The sequence below is a fragment of the Mobula hypostoma genome, chromosome 4 (assembly GCF_963921235.1).
Source record: "Mobula hypostoma chromosome 4, sMobHyp1.1, whole genome shotgun sequence".
Lineage (NCBI taxonomy): Eukaryota > Metazoa > Chordata > Chondrichthyes > Myliobatiformes > Myliobatidae > Mobula > Mobula hypostoma.
The window spans coordinates 78,856,699-78,878,182 of NC_086100.1; the positions used below are offsets into that span (position 1 = coordinate 78,856,699).

The 21,484-nt window shown below is 41.3% G+C and overlaps 1 long non-coding RNA gene across 1 annotated transcript in view; it reads right to left on the bottom strand.

The window, feature by feature from the left end:
• Window positions 1-20,965, bottom strand: part of LOC134344850 (uncharacterized) — a 43,169-nt gene extending 22,204 nt beyond the window's left edge. Inside the window, exon 1 of the long non-coding RNA XR_010017541.1 lies at window positions 20,891-20,965. This is a non-coding gene — a long non-coding RNA (uncharacterized LOC134344850). The remainder of the gene's footprint in view (window positions 1-20,890) is intronic.
• Window positions 20,966-21,484: the final 519 nt, after the last annotated feature.

Here is a 21,484-nt window from a genome sequence, read left to right on the forward strand (position 1 = left end):
GTACGTTGGTTTGTATCAAGCTTCATTCAGATATTTATCTTGTAGCCAATGAGACCCAGTGTATGTATCCTTAAGGTTTTGTTAAATTGATGTAGTAGCTTTTTCAAGCATGAGTACACAGTGTTAAATATTTCTCCAATAGACATAAAGTGTTTTTAAACAATCCATTTTCAGTCATGCTCTGTATACTAGCTGCAACTATTGGCATTTCCAATCAATGTCCATTGTAATATACAATGCTTTATAATTGATCTAGCATCATCAGTAGTTTGTACTGGCATCTCTCGAGACAATTTGTGTTTTTGTCAAAGATAGATGCCTTGATTTCTTGTCATGTGCATCTCTTCTTGTGATAGAACAATATTGATAAAGTTATAGATGTGATGGGATCCTGAATTATCCCTATGAACTGTGCTTTTCAAGAGAGAGAGAGAGAGAGAGAGTTGTTCAACACAGACACCTTGTTATTAAGAGAGAGAGAGGCAAAGACTGCATTGAGATGGTGTTATGGTTTCTCTGCAGCATGTTTACACTTTTGCAAGGACACTGCCAGCTTCTGTGTTCTTATAGAGAGAGAAGGGAGGAGCTACTTGACGGACAGCTGGTGTTCAGCATGGTGAGATAAATAGAACATCAGCTGATAGAAACATAGAAACATAGAAAATAGGTGCAGGAGTAGGCCATTCGGCCCTCCGAGCCTGCACCGCCATTTATTATGATCATGGCTGATCATCCAACTCAGAACCCTGCACCAGCCTTCCCTCCATACCCCCTGATCCCCGTAGCCACAAGGGCCATATCTAACTCCCTCTTAAATATAGACAATGAACTGGCCTCAACTGTTTCCTGTGGCAGAGAATTCCACAGATTCACCACTCTCTGTGTGAAGAAGTTTTTCCTAATCTCGGTCCTAAAAGGCTTCCCCTTTATCCTCAAACTGTGACTCCTCCTTCTGGACTTCCCCAACATCGGGAACAATCTTCCTGCATCTAGCCTGCCCAATCCCTTTAGGATTTTATACGTTTCAATCAGATCCCCCCTCAATCTTCCAAATTCCAACCAGTACAAGCCCAGTTCATCCAGTCTTTCTTCATATGAAAGTCCTGCCATCCCAGGAATCAATCTGGTGAACCTTCTTTGTACTCTCTCTATGGCAAGGATGTCTTTCCTCAAATTAGGGGACCAAAACTGCACACAATACTCCAGATGTGGTCTCACCAAGGCCTTGTACAACTGCAGTAGTACCTCCCTGCTCCTGTACTCGAATCCTCTCGCTATAAATGCCAGCATACCATTCGCCTTTTTCACCGCCTGCTGTACCTGCATGCCCACTTTCAATGACCGGTGTATAATGACACCCAGGTCTCGTTGCACCTCCCTTTTTCCTAATCGGCCACCATTCAGATAATAATCTGTTTTCCTATTTTTGCCACCAAAGTGGATAACTTCACATTTATCCACATTAAATTGCATCTGCCATGAATTTGCCCACTCATCCAACCTATCCAAGTCACCCTGCATCCTCTTAGCATCCTCCTCACAGCTAACACTGCCGCCCAGCTTCGTGTCATCCGCAAACTTGGAGTTGCTGCATTTAGTTCCCTCATCCAAGTCATTAATATATATTGTAAACAACTGGGGTCCCAGCACTGAGCCTTGCGGTACCCCACTAGTCACTGCCTGCCATTCTGAAAAGGTCCCGTTTGTTCCCACTCTTTGCTTCCTGTCTGCTAACCAATTCTCTATCCACATCAATACCTTACCCCCAATACCGTGTGCTTTAAGTTTGCACACTAATCTCCTGTGTGGGACCTTGTCAAAAGCCTTTTGAAAATCCAAATATACCACATCCACTGGTTCTCCCCTATCCACTCTACTAGTTACATCCTCAAAAAATTCTATGAGATTCGTCAGACATGATTTTCCTTTCACAAATCCATGCTGACTTTGTCCGATGATTTTACCGCTTTCCAAATGTGCTGTTATCACATCTTTGATAACTGACTCCAGCAGTTTCCCCACCACCGACGTTAGGCTAACCGGTCTATAATTCCCTGGTTTCTCTCTCCCTCCTTTTTTAAAAATTGTGGTTACATTAGCCACCCTCCAATCCTCAGGAACTAGTCCAGAATCTAACGAGTTTTGAAAAATTATCTCTAATGCATCCACTATTTCTTGGGCTACTTCCTTAAGCACTCTAGGATGCAGACCATCTGGCCCTGGGGATTTATCTGCCTTTAATCCCTTCAATTTACCCAACACCACTAACAAACACAAACTCACAAACACATGGATTTGGATACTGGATGAGTTTCGTTGTGCCCACAGAAAGGTGGGTTTTCTGAAGATCAATCAGGAGGATCGATCAGTGGCTCTCGAGGTGTCAAAAAGGTGTGACCGGTGGGGAGTTATTTGTATCCAACCCTCACCTGGGTTGATAATTCCACCAAAGAAGAACGGTCCCCTTTGTTGTGGTCACATTCTGTGACTTCTAAAGGATTTCAGAAGACAACGGGAACATCGATGGCATTAGCTCACATGAAGAACTAAACAGCTCTTTCTCTCCATCACTACTCATTTTGTCATGGACCCCATGACGGGTTAAAGAACCAGCAGAAAAAGAAAATACTTTGGAGTCTGGTATTTCTATTAATTAATGCTATTTATTAGTAACTATGCAATACAGTAATATAAATACAGGTAAATCAAACAGGTTAGCAATGATTATATATATAAGTGTGAAAATATAGAAACCAAGCTTCTTCAAGCCTAGGGGTAAATAGATATAGTCTTACAGTGATGGGTAAAGTTCAGTTCAGTTCATGGTATTGAGTCGAGTAAGGATGGAGAGAGAGAGAGAGAGAGAGAGAGAGGGGGGTTTGAGTCTTCAGGTGAGCTGATGCCATTGATCTGCCTGTTGTCCTCCAAAATCCTTTAGAAGTCATCGAATGTGACCATAACAAAGGGGACCGTTCTTCTGTGGTGGAATTTTCAACCCAGGCGAGGATTGGACACACAAATAACTCCCCACCAGTCACAACTTTTTCACACTGCGAGAGCCACTGATCGATCCTCCAGATCAATCCTCGGAAAACCCACCTTTCTGTCCACACAACAAAGCTCATCCAGTGTCCAAAACCATGTGACTGTGAGTCTATCAGCTGACCTTCTATTTATCTCCCCATGCTCAACTCCAGCTGTCCATCAAGTAGCTCCTCTCTTCTCTCTCTGTAAGAACACAGAAACTGGCAGTGTCCTTGCAAAAGTGTAAACTTGCTGCAGAGAAACCATAACACCATCTCAAAGCAGTCTTCACTTCTCTCTGTCTTAATAACAAGGTGTCTGTGTTGAACAACTCTCTCTCTCTCTTTTTGAAAGCACAGTTCATAGGGATAATTCAGGATCCCGTCACATAGAGCAATGCAGGACCTTTGATTCAATGAGTCCATGTCAACAATGGTGCCCACCCAGCTAGTCCAAATTTCATGTGTTTGGCCCATATCTCTCTAGGCTCCATCACTTCATGTACCCATCGAAGTGCTTCATAAATGATACTATTGTACCTGCCTTAAATATTTAAGTTCATAAGAACTAGAAGCAGAATTAGGCCATTCAGCCCATCGAGTTCGCTTCACCATTCCATCATGGCTGATCCTGGATCCCACTCAAAGTGAAGTGGGATTTCTTCTGCATCCTATTTTATATACTCAACAACCTCTACGAGAAAGTGTTGCCCCTCAGGTTGTTTTGAAACTTTTCCCCCCTCGCCCTAAAACTACGCCCCCCCAGCTTAGAGTCCCTTGCTCTTGGGAAGAGACTATTACTGTCCATTTTATGTGTGCTTCTCATTGCTTTAAAAAAACTTCCATAAGGCGACCCTTCATTCTCCTATGTTACAAAGAATTAAGTCCTAGGCTGCTGGACTTCTCCTTGAAACTTAAGCCCTCTAATCTTGACAACATCCTCATAAGTCTTTTTCCAATTTAATCATGCCTTTCCTATAACAGAGTGACCAAAACTGTACACAGTATTCCAAGTGCAGACTCATCAACAACTTGTGGAATTTATGTCCAACTCCTCTACTCGTTACCCTGACTGATGAAGGCCAGCACGCTAAACTCCTTTTCTACTACCCTGCCTTCCAGTGACTCCACTATTCACTTGTGTTTCTAAATTCTTCTGTTTCTATTACACTCCTTAGTGCTCTCCAAGTGTTAGTACGTCTGATGCTGGTTTGACATCTCAAAATGCATCACCTCACACATACAGCATATATATTGAAATCCATTTGACAGTCCTCCGCCCACTCCCTAGATGACCAAGATTATCCTGTAACCTCTGATAACTTTCTTCTAATCTCATTTTATTTGCAAACTTACTGATCAAGGCTTGTGCACTTATATCCAAACCATTTATATAAATAAAAAATATCAAGTGCTCCCAACATCAATCCATCTGGCACACCACTAGTCACAAGTTTCCATTCAGAGAAAAAACCTTCAACACTCTTCTTTCTGCCTACGAGCCAATCATGAATCCATCTAACCAGTTCTCATTGAATTCTATGGGATCTAGCCTTCCAGACCAGTCTACCATATGGGACCTTGTCAAAGGCTTTGTTAAACTCTAAATAGAACATTATCCACTCTTCTGCCTCATCTACCTTTTGCTTATTTCTTCAAAAAACTCTAAAACGTTAATTAAGCATGACTTCCCATATATAAAGCCACACTGCTCCTCCTAATCAGAGTTTGTCTCTCCAAATGCTGGTAAATCCTGTCTCTCAGAATTCCTACCTTTAACTTCATCACTACTATTGTTAGCTGACAGGCCTTTTGTTCTCTGATTTGACTTTGCTACTGTTCTTAAATAATGGATAAAGTTTAGCCACCTTCCTGTTGTCAGCAGCTTCACCAGTGACGAACAATGAAGCAAATATCTCCTGAATACAACCCTGAGATTCATCTTCACGTAGACAGCCAAGAAACATGAAAAACCATTGAACCCATTCAAAGAAAAGCTTCAAACCCCCAACACACACAAAAGAAAAAATTGCACAAATGGTAAAAAATGAGCTAAAAACACAGAATATAGTATGTTCTATGTTCTAATATAAAACATCAAATAATAAAGTCATCAAAACAGTCCAGGAATATTCAGTTCAACCTAATGCTCTGTCATTCGTTGACTGATCTTGCTGTGTCAAACTATTTGTAATTGTAGCAAGGGTGCTGTATAAGTCTAATTCCATTCTATTAGAATAAGCATTGATTTTATGCAATCTACTTTTTACATCATGCTTTTGGATAAGTTTCTTCTCCTCGGTGTTGCTTCTGGGCTTTCCCTGCATGTAGTCTCTATGTGTCCCTTCTGATAGGGCAAGTTGCTCTCTTAAAGGAGCAAGTATCTGGTCAGCGGCAGTAGTTGCATTAGCAGCAACAACTCTCACTTAGTGTTGACATTGTAACAGGCATAAAGCTTTCCTAACTGCATTCTGACTGTAAGCTACCATTCGTGTTGCTGTCCGCTGACAGATATGGTCTTACACTGCCACTTGCTTCAGGGTATAGCCTTGCAATTGATGAGAAAAGTGAGGCATGCTCATTAATTTGGATTGAATCTGTGGTCATTCAAAACAACACAAATCCACCTCCCCATGTGTTGTTTGAAAATTCAGAAACCTTGATAAAACTTTTAATACCATAATAGTGTTTCTGACCAATTCTCCCCTTAAGTTCCTCACGCTGAATGTATAAATCTCAAATGGCCAAGGGTTAAAATAATATTGCAATTTCTGCACAACGTATTTGAGTGCAAAACCTTTGTCTTTCTGTGGACCCAAATTTGTAAGAATGGAATGGGAATCAGAACCAATCTATAGCTAACATCTGCAACTAACCATAATCCAATCCTTATTAATCTTCTTATTCAGTGCCTGCACATTTTCAAAATGATCCTCAACTTCAGAATATTGTGAGTTGGAAATAATGATTCAAGTATTTGTATGGAAGTTTCCAAGATCACATATAACCATTCTGCGTTTCACCATCTTTTGTCCCACATAACCAGCCCAGTTTATATCATTGCACAGACCTTTTGTACTGCACCTTGCACAAGGAATGAGACAACTATGCTGAAAGTTTCTCCATCTCTGCTCATTTCACCTGTGTGTTTAGTTTTCTTTAAGAGACCTTACTTCCCTGTTACAAATGACTACTGCCTGTCTTTTTGCACTCACACTTACTGTATAAACTTATCAACTGATTATATATTAGGGAAAAGTTTAAAAATAAAGTTATTTTTTCCTTAACTATTGTTTTGAGCCCCTATATGAGTGCCCATTGCTCAGCAATAGTTAACTGATACCTTGACTAGTTTCATCAAAATATCTTTCTTTTCCCTGGAGTCAGGAAAGCATACACCAGTTCTCACTGAGGGATCAGCAGTGCAAAGGGTGAATAGCTTTAAGTTCCTGGGTGTCAACAAATCAGGAAGATCAGTTCTGGGCACAACACATTGATGCAATCATGAAGAAGGCATGACAGTGGCTATACTTCATTAGGAGTTTGAGGAGATTTGGTATGTCACTGAAGACGCTTGCAAATTTCTACAGTTATGCCATGGAGAGTATTCTGACCGACAGCATCACTGCCTGGTGTGGAAGCTCCAATGCCCAGGATCAAAAAGTGCTGCAGGGGTTGTAAATTCAGCCAGCCCCATCAAGGGTACATGCCTCCACACGATTGAGGACATCTTCAAAATGTGGTGTCTTAAGAAGGCAACCTCCATCATTGAAGACCCTCACCACCCAGGATATACACTTCTGTTATTATTACCATCAAGAAGGAGGTACAGGAGCTTGAGGGTGCAGACTCAACTTTTTAGGAAACTTTTTCAGCTTCTTCCCCTGGGAAATTTCTCGGTGTTATCATTTCAGAGGACCTGTGCTGGTCTCAGCACATAAGTACAATTATGAAGAAAGCATGGCAATGCCTTTACTTCCTTAGAAGTTTGCGAAGATTCAGAATGACATCTAAAACTTTGACGAACTTCTATAGATATACAGTGGAGAGTATATTGACTGATTGTATCACAGCCTGGTATGGAAACATCAACGCCCTTTAATGGGAAATCCCACAAAAAGCAGTAGATACGGCCCAGTTTATCATGTGTAAAGCCCTTCCCACCGTTGAGCAGAAAAGCAGTATCTAGTATCAAGGACACAAGTCATGCTCTCTTTTCACTACTGACATCAGGAAGAAGGTACAAGAGCCTTAGGATTCACACCACCAGATTCAGGAACAATTATTAACCCGCAACCATCAGACTCCTGAACCAGAGGAGATAACTTCACTCACACTATCACTGATCTGTTCCCACAAACTATGGACTCACTTTTACCAGCTCTTCATCTCATGTTTTTGATATTTATTGCTTATTTATTTGTTTATTTATTTGTTTGTTTGTTTATCCTTTGGTATTTGCATAGTTTGTTGCTTTTTGCACACTGGTTGTTTGACAATCTTATTGGGTGTTGGCTTTAATTGATTCTATGTTTCTGAGGTTTATTGAGCATGCTCGCAGGAAAACAACTCTCAGGGTTGTTTATAGTGACATTTATGTAATTTGATAATAAATTTACTTTCAACTTTGAACTTCAAGATTAATTACAACTAGCAAGTAGATACACATCCTGCTTACAATAAGTTTACACCTTTGCATACACTTGTGATACAAGACCCAAGATATTGCTTAAGGTATTTGTTTCCAGGGACAGTTAACTTTCAATTCAGTTACCATTTAGCACCATTATAATTGGATAAAGTTTCCTGGTTGAAATCTCTTGCAAGAAAGTCTGTGTCAGAGAGGAGCATCTTTAGCAGGGCTCTGAGCACAGACTGACGGGAACCATTTCACATGTCTGCAAATGACACCATACAGCTTATGTGCTTGTAGTTAGAATGACTGCAGTCTGTTGGGATAGAACTGTCAGAGAAGAAGGAATAAAAATGCATAGGTAGTGAATTGACCCAATAATCAAACTGATGGAATTGCCCTGGCTGATGGAATTAAATATGAAGACAGAGTAATGAGTGTCAGATCCCCGTGGGGTAATTGAAGGAATCGAATGACATGAATTGAAGGTCTATGAATGCTCAATACCCATGACGAGCAATGTTCATGTAAGACTTGCCTTTGTGACCTGACTGGATCTCTACACGCAGTTTGACAAAAGACTTGGTATTGAAATGGCATTTTAAGTAGTCTGATCAGTTCAAAAAGTAAGATTTAACTTATCTGCTCTCCATTGCATTTGTTAATGTTCTTGGCTTCTTTGATTTCTACTAAAACTATAGGTTTCTTTTGCTGTTTCTTTGAAACTGACTCAACCTCTATATTAAATTTGGTTTGCTCAGCAGCTGGCTCTATCACCTTATTCAAGATTGACGATTGTTTATTATCATTCTTCGGTATATAGTGTAAAGAGCAAAATGATTGTTACTCCATGGAAACAGTGAGCAGTCTCAAAGTCCTGAGAGTGCACATCTCACACAAACTCTCATGGTCCCAGAACACATCCCCTATAGTCAACAAACTCACCAAATCCTCTACTTTCTGAGGAAGCTGAAGAGAGGTAGACTATGTGCATCAATTCCCACTAATTTCTACTGATATGCAATTGGAAGCATCCTAACATCCTGCATCACTGCATGGTTTGGAAACTGCACTGTGGCAGACAGGAGGGCTTTACAATAAGTAGTTAAAACTAGCATCTGCACACTGGCCATCAAGGACATGTATACAGAAAGGTGCAGAAAATAGGTCTGTGATATCATGAGGATCTCACCCAACCCTGCTCGTGGTCTGTTTGTTCCACTCCTATCAGATAAGAGGGTACGCAGCCTCCTCGCAGGACCACCAGGCTCAAAAACAGTCACTTTCCCCAAGGCTGATCAACACCTCCACCCACTAACCCACCCCATCACAACCCCCACCACCACTTACATTATCATTTTCTGTCAGTCACCTTATGTCCAGATAATCTTGCACCTGATGTCACTTTATGTACATACACTCATTCTATGTATATAAGCTAATATTGTGTATATTTAGTTTGTTTATATTATGTTCTTTATGCTAATCGTGTGTTTTATGCTGCAAGATAGCATATTTAGCAATCATCTCTAGACTAGTGTTCTTGGTATTGAGGGCAGAGTTAATACTTACTCATGAATTACCAGATGCTAGAATATCTAACATTTACTGATTTTGTTATGGTTAATACACAACACTGAAGCATGCCATTCGACCCAACTGAGCTAGCCCCCTGATAATGCTCTATGTGAGCTTGAAACTCACTCCCCTCCTTCTATTTCTTTCCTATTCATGTGCTCACTCAGTTCTCTCTTAAATGCATTTCTGTAATTTGTCTCAATGACATGCATGACTGGCAAATCTACCTCAATACTTGTATAAGATCATATTGTATCTCAGTACAGAAATTAAAAATGTCACATATTACTTGGAAAATAAAAAAGCTAAATGGTATCGTGGAGCCAAGGGATTGGAATACCAAACAAAAAATCAAGAAAAGTTTTGATACAAGATGAAAAGGTCTTGAAAAGGCAAACCAAACATGGGAGTTTATTTCTAGAATGACATAATAGAAATATACTATGTAATTCTAAGTTATAATGGTGGTTGGTTGGCACTCATCTGTCTCGAAGGACAATGGGTGAAGATGATGATCATCACAAGCATGGGCAGAAGATAATGGAGATCTTGAGATGCCCAGTAAATTTGTAATAAATCTAAGATGAAAAAGACATAAGATACTGAAATATTCAGCAGGTTAGGCTGCATTTTTGGAAAGAGCAATAGAGTTAATGTATCAGGTCAACCTGCTGAGTCTTTTCAGCCTTTTGTGTTTTTATCCTAGATTTCCATCAGTTACATGACATCAAGTCCACAGGTTTGGTGAGTAGGGACAGAAGACATTCAATACCAGTAAGTAAGTAAGTTAACTATTTATTGATAGGACAAGCCAAACACTAAATATTCAGCAAACCATTCAAGTTACACCTGGTTATAAATACTTCTCTAAAGTATGCATTCAGTCTCTCTCTCTCCCTCTCACTGCAGCACATGATCACAGTTCCCATGGCACCATTTGCGACCTGGTCCCCAAAGAAATAGAATGTGGGTGCTTTTAGTATCCTAGGTTTAAACTCTATCTGCACCATGATATTATCAGCTGGTGCAGACACCAAATGGTATCTAGTGGAAGCCCTGAAATGCTCCTTAAACAGGCCAATCCTGAGCTAGCCCGGGGTACAGTTTTGGATGAACACTGAGGTAAGATGGACACTTCCTGCAAAGCCAACATTTACAGTTTCACAAACATGAGAAAATATGCAGATGCTGGAAATCCAAAGCAACACACACAAAATGCTGGAGGAACTCAGCAGGCTGGTCAGCATCTATGGAAAAGAGTAAATAGCTGACGTTTTGGTCCGAGATCATTCATCAGGACTGGACCAGAGAGCCTGTGGGAAAGAGAGAGAGTGCGTGGTATGTCGAATTGTCGGGATTTTTGTTGTACTACAGATTATGGTCTTCCTTGGGGGCGTTGCTATAGCTTGCTTGGTGGGTGGAGGGTGCTGATGTTTCTTCTTGGCTGAAGTAGGGGGGAGGGGATGTTGTTGCTTTGCTGCTGCTTGTGCATGGGAGGAGGGAATGGGGGTCTTTGGGGTTCAAACGTTTTTACTGTCACTCATTCTTTTGGGACACTCTTCTGTTTTCATAGATGTTTATGAAGAACAGGAACTTCAGGTTGTATATAGAATACATTCCTGATATTAAATGAAACTATTGAAAACTAGGAGAGGCTTCAATGGATCCTACACTCCAATATGAATAATTTGATCTCTTTCACTGTTGTATATTTTGTATGATCATTTTCTGCAATCCCCTGTCATTTTACAGTTAAGTTTCTTTTTTGTAATGAGTGACATGGTGAAACTTTGTATAGCCTGCCAGAATCAGAATCAGGTTTAATATCATCAGCATATGTCATGAAATTTGTTAACTTCGGTGATCTAAGGCTGTGTGAAGAGCCATTAAGTTTGCATATGCCATAGACCTATTGTGGTGATAAGCAAATTTCAGTGGGTCCATCCAGATGCTTGCCGAGGCAGGAGTTGATGCTAGCTATGACCAATCTCTCACAGCATTTCATCACCGCACATGTGAGCGATACTGGATAATAGTCATTATTCTTCTTGGGCACTGGTATAATTGTTGCCCTTTTGAAGCAGTTGGAAACTTCTGACTGTAGGAATGAGAGGAATAAAATTCAGATTTCTCGATCAACGTAACAAATATAAAAGGCAAAACAGTTATCGGGTTTAAGTATCTGGCCATAAGGTATTTGAGTGCTAAAGTTGGACACATAACTGGCATGGCTGTCACGGAGCTTTCACAATTGTATAAGTATCTGTCACTTCCTCTTGAAGAATTTCTACACAGTTTATTTCCCTGGAAATAGCTTTGTACTTAATCATCATCTGCAGAACACATTTGGTGCTATTCCCTTTGAAAACTTAACTAGATCTTGAGTCTTTGGAAATTGCAAACATATTTTTAAGGTAAATTTTCTCTGAGAAATAGGAGTGTGGTGTTTAAATATTTGGTGTACTTATCGACCAAAGGCCTGTATGAATAATCCAGAGGGCTTGAACTAAAATTCACCATAGCAGCTGGACAATTTAAAATCAATCCTAAAATATTCTGGAGATTAACTTTGCAAGATTAAGAGTGTCGATGACACTGATCATTTTTCTTTTGTTAGACAAAATGGCCCTTTGTGTCCTCTTCCAAGCATTCTGGCAGCAGTGTACCAAGGCCTTGGTGGACATAATCCCCACTGTTGGCTCCTCCAGGGAACAATGGGTTTGGTAGCCAAGAAGCACTTCAGTGAGTGAAGAGGAGGTGTATAGATTGTGGGACAGGTTGGCCCAAAGCAAATACTTCATTCATGTGGAGATGAAGCATTGCAGAAACATCTCTCCTTGCTGATAGGCTCTTTCCGACTGACCACTGGTCTGCCAATGATAATCGGGGACAAACTCACTGAAGTGCAGAGGAGGGAGCAGGGCCTTGACTGAAGCTGGAAACCAATTGTGAGTATCCATCTGATATGATGTCCCCACAGAAGCTGTGGAAACTACATGTTGGAGAACCAGGTGAACTGTCTCAGGGGCTGATGGAAGTTTTGGGAGAACAATGAAGTGTGCTGCTTGGAGAACTGGTTCACCACTGTCAGGATTATCGTAGCTCCATTGGAAGGGGGCAAACCTGTGGTGATGTGTGACCATGGGCATTGAGGGACCGGTAGGGGTCACAGGAGCTCAGGGAGCTACTGGTTGAAGGAACTGGACTGGGCACGTTGAGAGTAGGCAGTGACAAATTGATACATGTTTCCAATCTTGATGGGTCACCAGAATCGGCGTTGCAGTACATCCAGAGTCCATTGTGTGCCTGGACAGCTAAAGAAGGGTGAGAAGTGAACCTATCAAAGTGCCTCTAGCACATGGCCGCTAGTGCATATATCTGACTGTCAGGCATGTCAGTAAGTGCAGGCTCATGCTGTAGAGGCTCCTTTAAGATCTGAGATGATCGGGGGAGACGACTTGTTTTCAAGGTCCCAGAAGATCGGGGAGAGGATCTGAACCCTGCAAGGGTTTCTCCTGCCAGTGTACTCCGTACAACCCTTTGGATCCTTTTTGATTTCCAATAGTGAGGTGAAAATCTTCCCTCTTCTCCCATCAGTACAATAAAATGTCCCCTTGAGTACCTCAAGAGGAAGATTTCCAAGTGAAGCAGCACTGAAGGCAACGAGCCTCAGTGAGCTGAAACTTCAGGTCTAATTTTTCACACTGAATTCTGTGTGCTATCTTGTTTGCCTCATGTAAAGTTTGTACTGGGGCATTTTTTGTGCTGGATGCCAAATTGCAGACATCAAACATAACATCAGGACTGATCTGCCTTACCACCCATAGATCTGACCTATCTTTGACCTAAGTTGCTCAGCTTCAGCTTCACCAAGGGGTGCATGCCGTTGTGTGGCACGTGAGGAAGAGAAGATGGTGGTGTGAAGCAGCGCGCGTAGCTCTCAGGTGAAATGATATCGTTTTTGTAAGTAGGATGCCGTGCACAATTCTGATTTGATGGAGACAGACGTGAGAAGCAGAGGAACATCTGGAGAAAACTTCTGAAATGCCTGGTTCACTGCCGCTGCTACTGTGCGATTGAGAATCTCCGGAGGGAAGGCCCCAAAACCCCCAGCTTTGCCTGCTGCTGGTGACTGAGGCTGGGGTCAAAGTGTTTGGCTGAGATGGTGCTCGATACTCGGTGTCGGAGGGCTGATCGGAGTCTCAAAGTTTTCGGACACCTCAGAATCGGACTGTGGTTGGGCATGGCAGGGAGAGTTTTTCTTCCTTCTCCCGTCTGCGTGAGATGTGGGACTTTCGAGAGACTTTGAACTTTTTTACTGTGACCATGGCCTGTTCTTCAAGTTATGGTATTGTTGCACTGTTGTAACTATATGTTATAATTATGTTGCTTTTGTCAGTTTTTCACTCTTGGTCTGTCCTGTGTTTCTGTGATATCACACCGGAGGAATATTGTATCATTTCTTAATGCATGCATTACTAAATGACAATAAAAGAGGACTGTGTGTCCTTATAATCTAATCTAAATTGTCTGAAAATTCCTGATGTAGCTTTCTTGGTGCAGTTGCACTCTTCTGTCAACAGCAAGGATGTCTATCCATACATCGCAGAATCTGTCACATTCCTCGTGCCCAACCTGAAAGGCTGACTTTAGCTGAAAGATAACTGCTGTGGCAAAATTTTGAGAGCCTCCCTATATGAAGTCATCTACATGACAGGCAAGTGCTTCAATCACATGATATTTGAACCTTACCAGTGAAAAATATCTAGATCCACTTATGTCACCTTTCCACCTGTTTTCAACATTATTTCCTTGACCTTTTTATACCAGTAGAGTTGCTGCATCTGCTAGACCATACACACACTTTGAGTTTCCACAGTGTTCCTTCACTTCTGGCTTCAGGCAGGGGGTTAATGTAAATGACACATGACAGTGTCCATGCTATGGAGTTACCAAGCCTTTTGACATATCACTGACAGAAGTAGTCAGAGAGACTCTGATGCACATCTTGGTGACTCTTTACAGGGTTCTTATCTGTTCAGTTCCTCAAAATCTTTAGCCACCAGGAGTGCCTTTGGTTTTTCTCAGGATGCACACCCATCTTGTAAACACTGTCATTTGGCCAATATCTCTGGCTTCCTCAAACACTCCATTATTTCTTCAACTTCTGATTTCATCCTGTTTAGCAGATTCTTTAGTTACCATTACGAGGACATCTTCATCTTGTCATTCCTCAGATGGTCCAGCCTGATCTATACTCGATTCAATATGAAGTCTGTCTACACATGACATGTTGATTGATCCTGCAGTGCCAGCGATCATGACTGGTTCTTGGTAATTCAAGTTGTACCAACTTATTTGTTTCTCCCAGTGGATTTCCCTGCTCAACCTAAGATTTCAGATTTGTATGCGATATCAGTGTCTTGGTCTACAAATCTCAGTTTGTTTTGTTTGAAGACTGAAACTTCCATGTTGTTGTTGCGCTTGTGGTAATTTCTGATCAGGCAAGTCTGTTAAGTTCCTAACTGTGTTGTCTTCCACACTGTCTGTGCCACTGTCGAACAGCTCTTCTGAATCCTTAGCTGCACTCTCCTCATCCCTGTCTGTGCAATTTGACCCTGCGGCAGGTAAATGTGTTTCATTTTCTGTGGCATTCCTCACAGAGTTCTGATGATCTTCAGTTTGTGTTTTACGTAGTCTGGAGCGTTGCATTCTCACATTTGTATCTCCATGTCTCACAACTCCATCGTGACCAATGACAACTCCAGAACCTTTCCAGTCTGTACAGTTTGCTCTTTTGTAATATACTTTGTCCCCCCTGTCATATTTGTCATTTGTAGGATGTACCTGTGCCCTCAGTGCTCTTCGAATTCTCTCTGAACACACTGCTTCAGTAAAAGCCTTCCCTGATGCATGCAGTGCTGAAATATGTTTCCCACCCTATTCACTCCTTGAAGTGCCCTCTAGAGCAGGTGGTTGGTCAGCCAGAACAGACGGAAGGTTAGGATTCTGGCTGAACATCAATTGATACAGGCTTTTACCTTGTACATTGTGTATGGCATTCTTCACCATAAGGGCCCAGTCCACACCTGTGTTCTAATCACAGCCATTGCTTTTCTTTGCCTTCACCACTATTTCAGCAAGCACTTGATTGTGTCACTCCAGAAGTCCATTACTCCAAGGACTGCATGTCACTGTAATCTTTGTTTCAAAGTTCTGTGCCATATCTCTGAATTCATCAATATTAAATTCACTACAATCATAACTGAATATCTTCCAAGATGGGCCATGCACAGTGGATGATTTTTTTTTAAACCATCTTGGGGTTCTCTTTGTATTTACAATGTTTTCAGCACTGAAGCCTGTGAACTCAGCAATGATGTGGAGATACCACACTCCTTGCTCCAGTTCAGATAGGTCTACGGCTACTGTTTCATTGTATTCAGATGCTAGTGGCAGACCAACTGTAGGCTTGGGCTTGGGCTTTACAAATTTTTAGTATGTCTCACAGCTGTCAATTATCTGATTTAGAATTGAAATATAATCTGCATCTTTGTTCCTTGAACTCCTGAGCAATTTCTGAAGTCTATCAATTGAAGCGTGTCCAAACTGCTTGTGAAGTTTGAGCAACACTTTGCGTTTCTCATCTATGGTCATGTTTTGTGTGACAGTAGTTCATTCTCACATTGATTCTCAATAATGTCTCAATCTAGAATGTTCACACAGTAAAGTCCAGAGCTGGTGAGCTCACGAGACACCGGTTGTTGAAACATCGTTGCTTGATCATTCTCCATATCCAGTACTGCTCCTGCTTTTTTTAAAGAGAAGTTTCACTCAAGAATAATGGAATGTTCACTAGTACCACTTCTGTTTCAATGTAACATTTTGTATGCCTATTTTTGAGGGAATTTTTACTCTTTTGGTGGAATGTACAATCTTCTTCCATCTCTAAATTTGAATGTTTTGTTACTAGATGTATCGGTGTCCACCGGTTTCTGCATTTCATTCTGGTTTAGTTCATTTACATAGTTTTCAAGCCATGTTTTTTTCTACACACCGTGTGTGTGCGTGCTGTATCAATAACAGCAGATCCTAGAGATTCTGTCATCAAAATCTTTGCACTAGCAAGTGATTCCTTTGCAAACAATGTGATGTGGCACTCTTCTGCATCTTCAGATTTGTTATTTTCTTCAGTTAGCTTAATTTGTTTGGCTCTGTGCAGACAGTTTCTTGCCCAGTGTAAATAGTTTGACAGACGGCACATCTCTCCTACCGTACTTGTTTATTGGATTTGTGCCAGGTAATGGTAACCTTGTCTGACCCCGCTGGGATATGCACTTGTTGTACTCCTTTCTCTGCTCAGTGAAGTATGCTGTTTCCTGACTGAAGCTAATTAAGACTGTTGTCTTAGCAGCCTTTTCTCCAAAAATCCTCTTCAGTGTTGATTTTATAGATGCAAATGAAAGTTCTGTACACGTAGTTAATGCTAGGTGTCTGTCCTTTATGTTTAGACACACAGTATCCAACAACTTAAAAGCTAATACAGCATCAGGAAGTTCTGTTTTGTATTTATGCATGCGACTGTACTTCTGTTCGAAATCAATAATATTTTTAGAATTATCTCTGTAAATTTTGTCAAAGTCTGGCTATGCCTCATACATTCAAACCTCTTCTTCTTTCAAAAAGACAGAAACAAGTGTACTTATTAACGTATTCATACCATCTTCTTTGTTCAAGTCTTCCACCAAAATTCCCAGCGTAATCTCTCTCACTCTTCCTGAAAGAGACAAAGCAACAGCCAAGGCTGGCTTCTTCTTCTCCAGTTCTGTAACCAAAGCCCATATTCCAACTTCATTTTTCCAGCTTTCTTAAAAGTTGCTCTCGTCAAATGCCGGCAGGATCCTACGATTGGAGCCCATCCTCTGTTACCACTATTAATGACCAAACAAGAAGGAAATGTTTTTCTTTCATTTCAACAACTTTACTTAATACTGAACTCAACACCGGCTGGTGATCTGGAAGGTTGTTCCATAATCTGGAGAGCCAGAGTGATGAGGTTTTCAAGGTCAGTGGGGATCTCCTGGGTAGGCAGTTCATCTTTCAAGCACTCTGAAAGGCCGTGATGGTAATGGGTCTGCAGTGCTTCTGCATTCCAGCTGCGCTTTGCCACAAGGGTCCTGAATTCCATCGTGTTATCCAGCACTGAGCATAAGCCTTCAGTATCTGATCTGCCACCTCCCTTCTACTTCCTGGTTGGTTGAAAACCCGCCACATCTCAGTGGTGAACTCCTCATGTTTATTGGTTCTTATTGTCCCAGTTTGACATGGTCCAGCTGACAGCTCATGCAGTCAAGAGAGAGAGATGACAAAGGCAATCTCGGCTCAGTCTGTAGAATCTGGAGATGGTTGCAGCTCAAAGTGCAAGACAGGAAGTTTCTGCATGTTTTGGGTTCCATTGAAGCATTCAGGCACTGGAACCTGGAGCTTCAAGGGGGGAGGTGGGGTTGCTGTAACAAGACAGAGTGTTGGTTGTGAGCCACAAACAAATGCTCAATTCCAGTCCAGTTCTTGGTTTACTACTGCTTGATAGACGATGACCTGGATGACTGAGAACCTTCATAGACAAACAGTCAGTGGTTTTCTGCTGCTTCTGGATCCTGTACTCGTTATGGCTAATGACTTCCTTGAGGCAATCAAACTCTACCAGGTCAACATACATCAAAGTTGCTGGTGAACGCAGCAGGCCAAGCAGCATCTATAGGAAGAGGCGCAGTCGACGTTTCAGGCCGAGACCCTTCGTCAGGACAGTTGGGGGTTCATCTATCCTGTCAGGAAATGTAGAGGCTTGACCCAAAAAACAGAGCAACAGAGACAATTTGCAGTAAGCCATCACTTTAATAATGAACTGCAAAATAACAAGCCACGAGGAACCACAAAACAAGAGGGAATGGATACTTATTGTAACAAGCCAACAATGTAACTGAAGGCTAGGAGCAACTAGTTGAGGCTAGCTAGTTCATGCGGGCGAACGAGAGCTGGGTTTAAATAGGCTGCCGATGACGAGTTGGAATCGAGTGGCAGGTGACTCCTGTTAACTGGGTGGAGACTCAGAGTAAGCTTGACAGATGGATGAAAGAAAATGAAGGGCTATTTGGAAGGTAAGTGTTAGATTGATCTTGGTGTCAATTAAAGGTTGGCATAACATAGTGGGCCAAAGGGCCTGTGCTGTGATGGACTGTTCTATGTTCTATGATCTTCGGCAAACATGATGATCTGGAACTAAGATATAACACCGCAGTATATGGATGGGTTTGGATATTGGGTACATATTAAAAATACATTGCATTTCTAAATTAAGGCTGCCTTAGAGTACCTATGATTGTACGATTATTTATTTTTTAATGTTTTTTTGGAGTTTTGTTGATTGTATAACATGAACCTGAGGGCATAGGTACAACTGATTCTGCAGCAGTTGATGATGTGTTTCTTTGACAGTTTCACCAGGGTGTTAAAGAGAAAATCTGCAGACATGAAGTAGGGGCAAATGTTTCACGATGAAGAAACAGACCAAAACATTAAGTCTTATTCTGTATTTTCTATTTAAAGATGATGCTTAGTATATTATCCATTTTCCAGCTTTCCCCTTTTGTATTGGTTCATTACTTTGTGTGCTCAGTGATGTAAAACTAAGAGCGTGGTTTTGATGTTCTCTGTTAATTTATCTCAGTATCTCATAATCCATATTTAAGCAGAACATTGAACATTCAGATCTACAGAAATTAGTATATGTGGGATGCAATGTTCCTCACAGTCATGCAGGCACAGCCTCTCAGCTCCAGCAAACCAGGTTCGATCCCAAACACTGGAATGGTCTGTGCAGAGTTTCTACATCCTGCCTGTGACCTTGTGGATTTTCCCTGAGGTGCTGTGATCATCTTCCACATTCCAAAACTGTGGTTCCTTAGTCACCATAATTGCTCCTATTGTGAGTGGAGTGGGTAGAATCTGGGGGCTTTTATGAGAAGAGGGGAGAAGAAATGGGACGAGCGTAGGATTATCCTAAAAGGGTGCTTGATGCTTGGCAAAAATTCAGACAGTTAAATGGCCTGTTTCCATACCAGCAGCCTAAGCAATGAAACATGACTTCCACATGATAGTTCATTGCTTTGCATTAAAAGCATTTTACTGCAAAACCATTAATTTGTTGTAAAGTGCTTTTAATCTGCAGAGGTAATTGACTTCTCATTACTGTGCAAAGGAACTGATCATCTAAACCATTCAATTGCAGCACCCAGATATTACTTCATGAGAGCTTGATGGGGTTCATCAATGTTGCCTTTATGAGATTTGCATATTTAGCTTTATATTTACACAGCACTCCACAATACTGCACCATCAATGTTTAGTGGAAGGTCAGTAATTTATGCACTTTAAACCTTTGTGAGCTTAGTGCAAAGCAGAAGTGAAATAGGTTGAGGGTCACAGGTAAAAGAGGTGGGGTTTGCTGGGTTGATTTGGAGGCATGGCAGAGGGAGATTATTTATGAAGGCTTTCAAAGGAGGGAGGTGATGTTATGGAGGGACAAAAAAAGGCAAGTGTGCTACACTGAAATGGTAAATAACAATAATGGGATTGAAAAAAAAAGAGAATGTAAATTTCAGGACTGGGGACTGAATACTGCTGTAATATGGGAAGTAACTAAAGCATAGTCATGTGAAACTCTGAGTGCATTTGTGCGTGCAGGTGGAAATATAGGGAAGTCAACTTGATAAAACAAGCTTAAGCCACTTGGAATTCTATTTTTTTTTAGATAGAACATTGTTATCTAATAATTAAACATCATGAGACTGATTACATTTCCTGAAATTTGAGCTGCACTCTGGATGTGATGCTACAATGAAGCAGACCAAATATGTAAGTGGGACTCCAGAACATATTATATCTGAACTTTTTTTAAAAAAAGCTACACCTTAGACTGAAAACTGACACCTTTTGAGAGCATTGAAGTAGGTGGAATAGTTGATCTAACAATGAAATATCAAAGTTAGGTTAAAACATTACCAATGGTAATATTTGCAGTCTCCAGACCAGATCTGTTGGGAGGAGGTAGGCTGACATTCGCCTGGATTCATCACATTAAGATGTGTCAGGTTGGAACATTTCAGGGGGAGACAAAAAAAATAGTCTGCAAAGATAAACTGGGCATTTTGAACCGTGCCCAAGCCAAAATTAATGCAAGTCCCTAACATTCCACTATAATTCTTCAAGCCAATGACAGTGCCTAATGCAATGAAAGTAAATCTGGAGGCAGAAATTGACAGGTTTTCTAGACAGGAAATAATTGAACCCATTAACTGCTCTGAATGGACGACTCCCATTGTGCCAGTGTTAAAGCCCGAAAAATCCATCACAATATATTAAGGTTAGAGACTGACTGTTAATCTTGTCCAAGGAACATACAGAAAGGTTTGTCCACATATAATCGGCCATCCTTCAGAGTTTCCCCTGCACCTCTCAATATCATGGAAGAGTTTCTGCAGGCTTTCCCTGAGCTGCTGTTTATTTGGATGACATGCTGGTTACAGGACCTTGGGACACTGTGGAAGAAGTACACAGCAGGCTAGAAAGGCAGGACTAGAGAAGTAGGTGTACTTACCTGGCATTAAGTGCAGGGCATTGAACACTGCATCAATGTTAAAATCCGGTCAGTTTAAGAAAAGAAACATTCCTGCTGTTATGAACTCTGCAGCTTGGCATGGAGTATTGAGCTCCTAGGTTTCTCGAGCACCTATATTTACTAATTGTTATCTTAACTAGAGTCAATGCCCACGTGCTGCCGGTTTAATATTGTCAAGTTAATTGTGATTGGCACGGCTTTTCGGACATCCTATGACTATTTAAATAGGACTCCTGTTTAGTGCTTTAGCGTGGTCATTGTGTTGAATAGAATGATTTGTCTTGTAGTGTTGCTGAGTCGTTCGTCTAAGGCTCTTTTGGTATTGCAGTGTCTAACCTCCTGTTTCCATCTCTTCATGGGGAATCTGCCATTCCTCCGCTCCTGGGATTGAGTCATTGTCAGCGCTTCCTGTGAATGCCTTCCACTGTACCCGGGTTGAGTGGGTGCCAGCAACTGCTGTTTCAGAGAGCGTCTGCCATTCCTCGCATGTGGGGGTAGACCTGCAAGTGCACATCGTGTCAACTACAGCAATGATTGTAACTAATGTTAAGGCCTATCTAGTATTGTTGATAT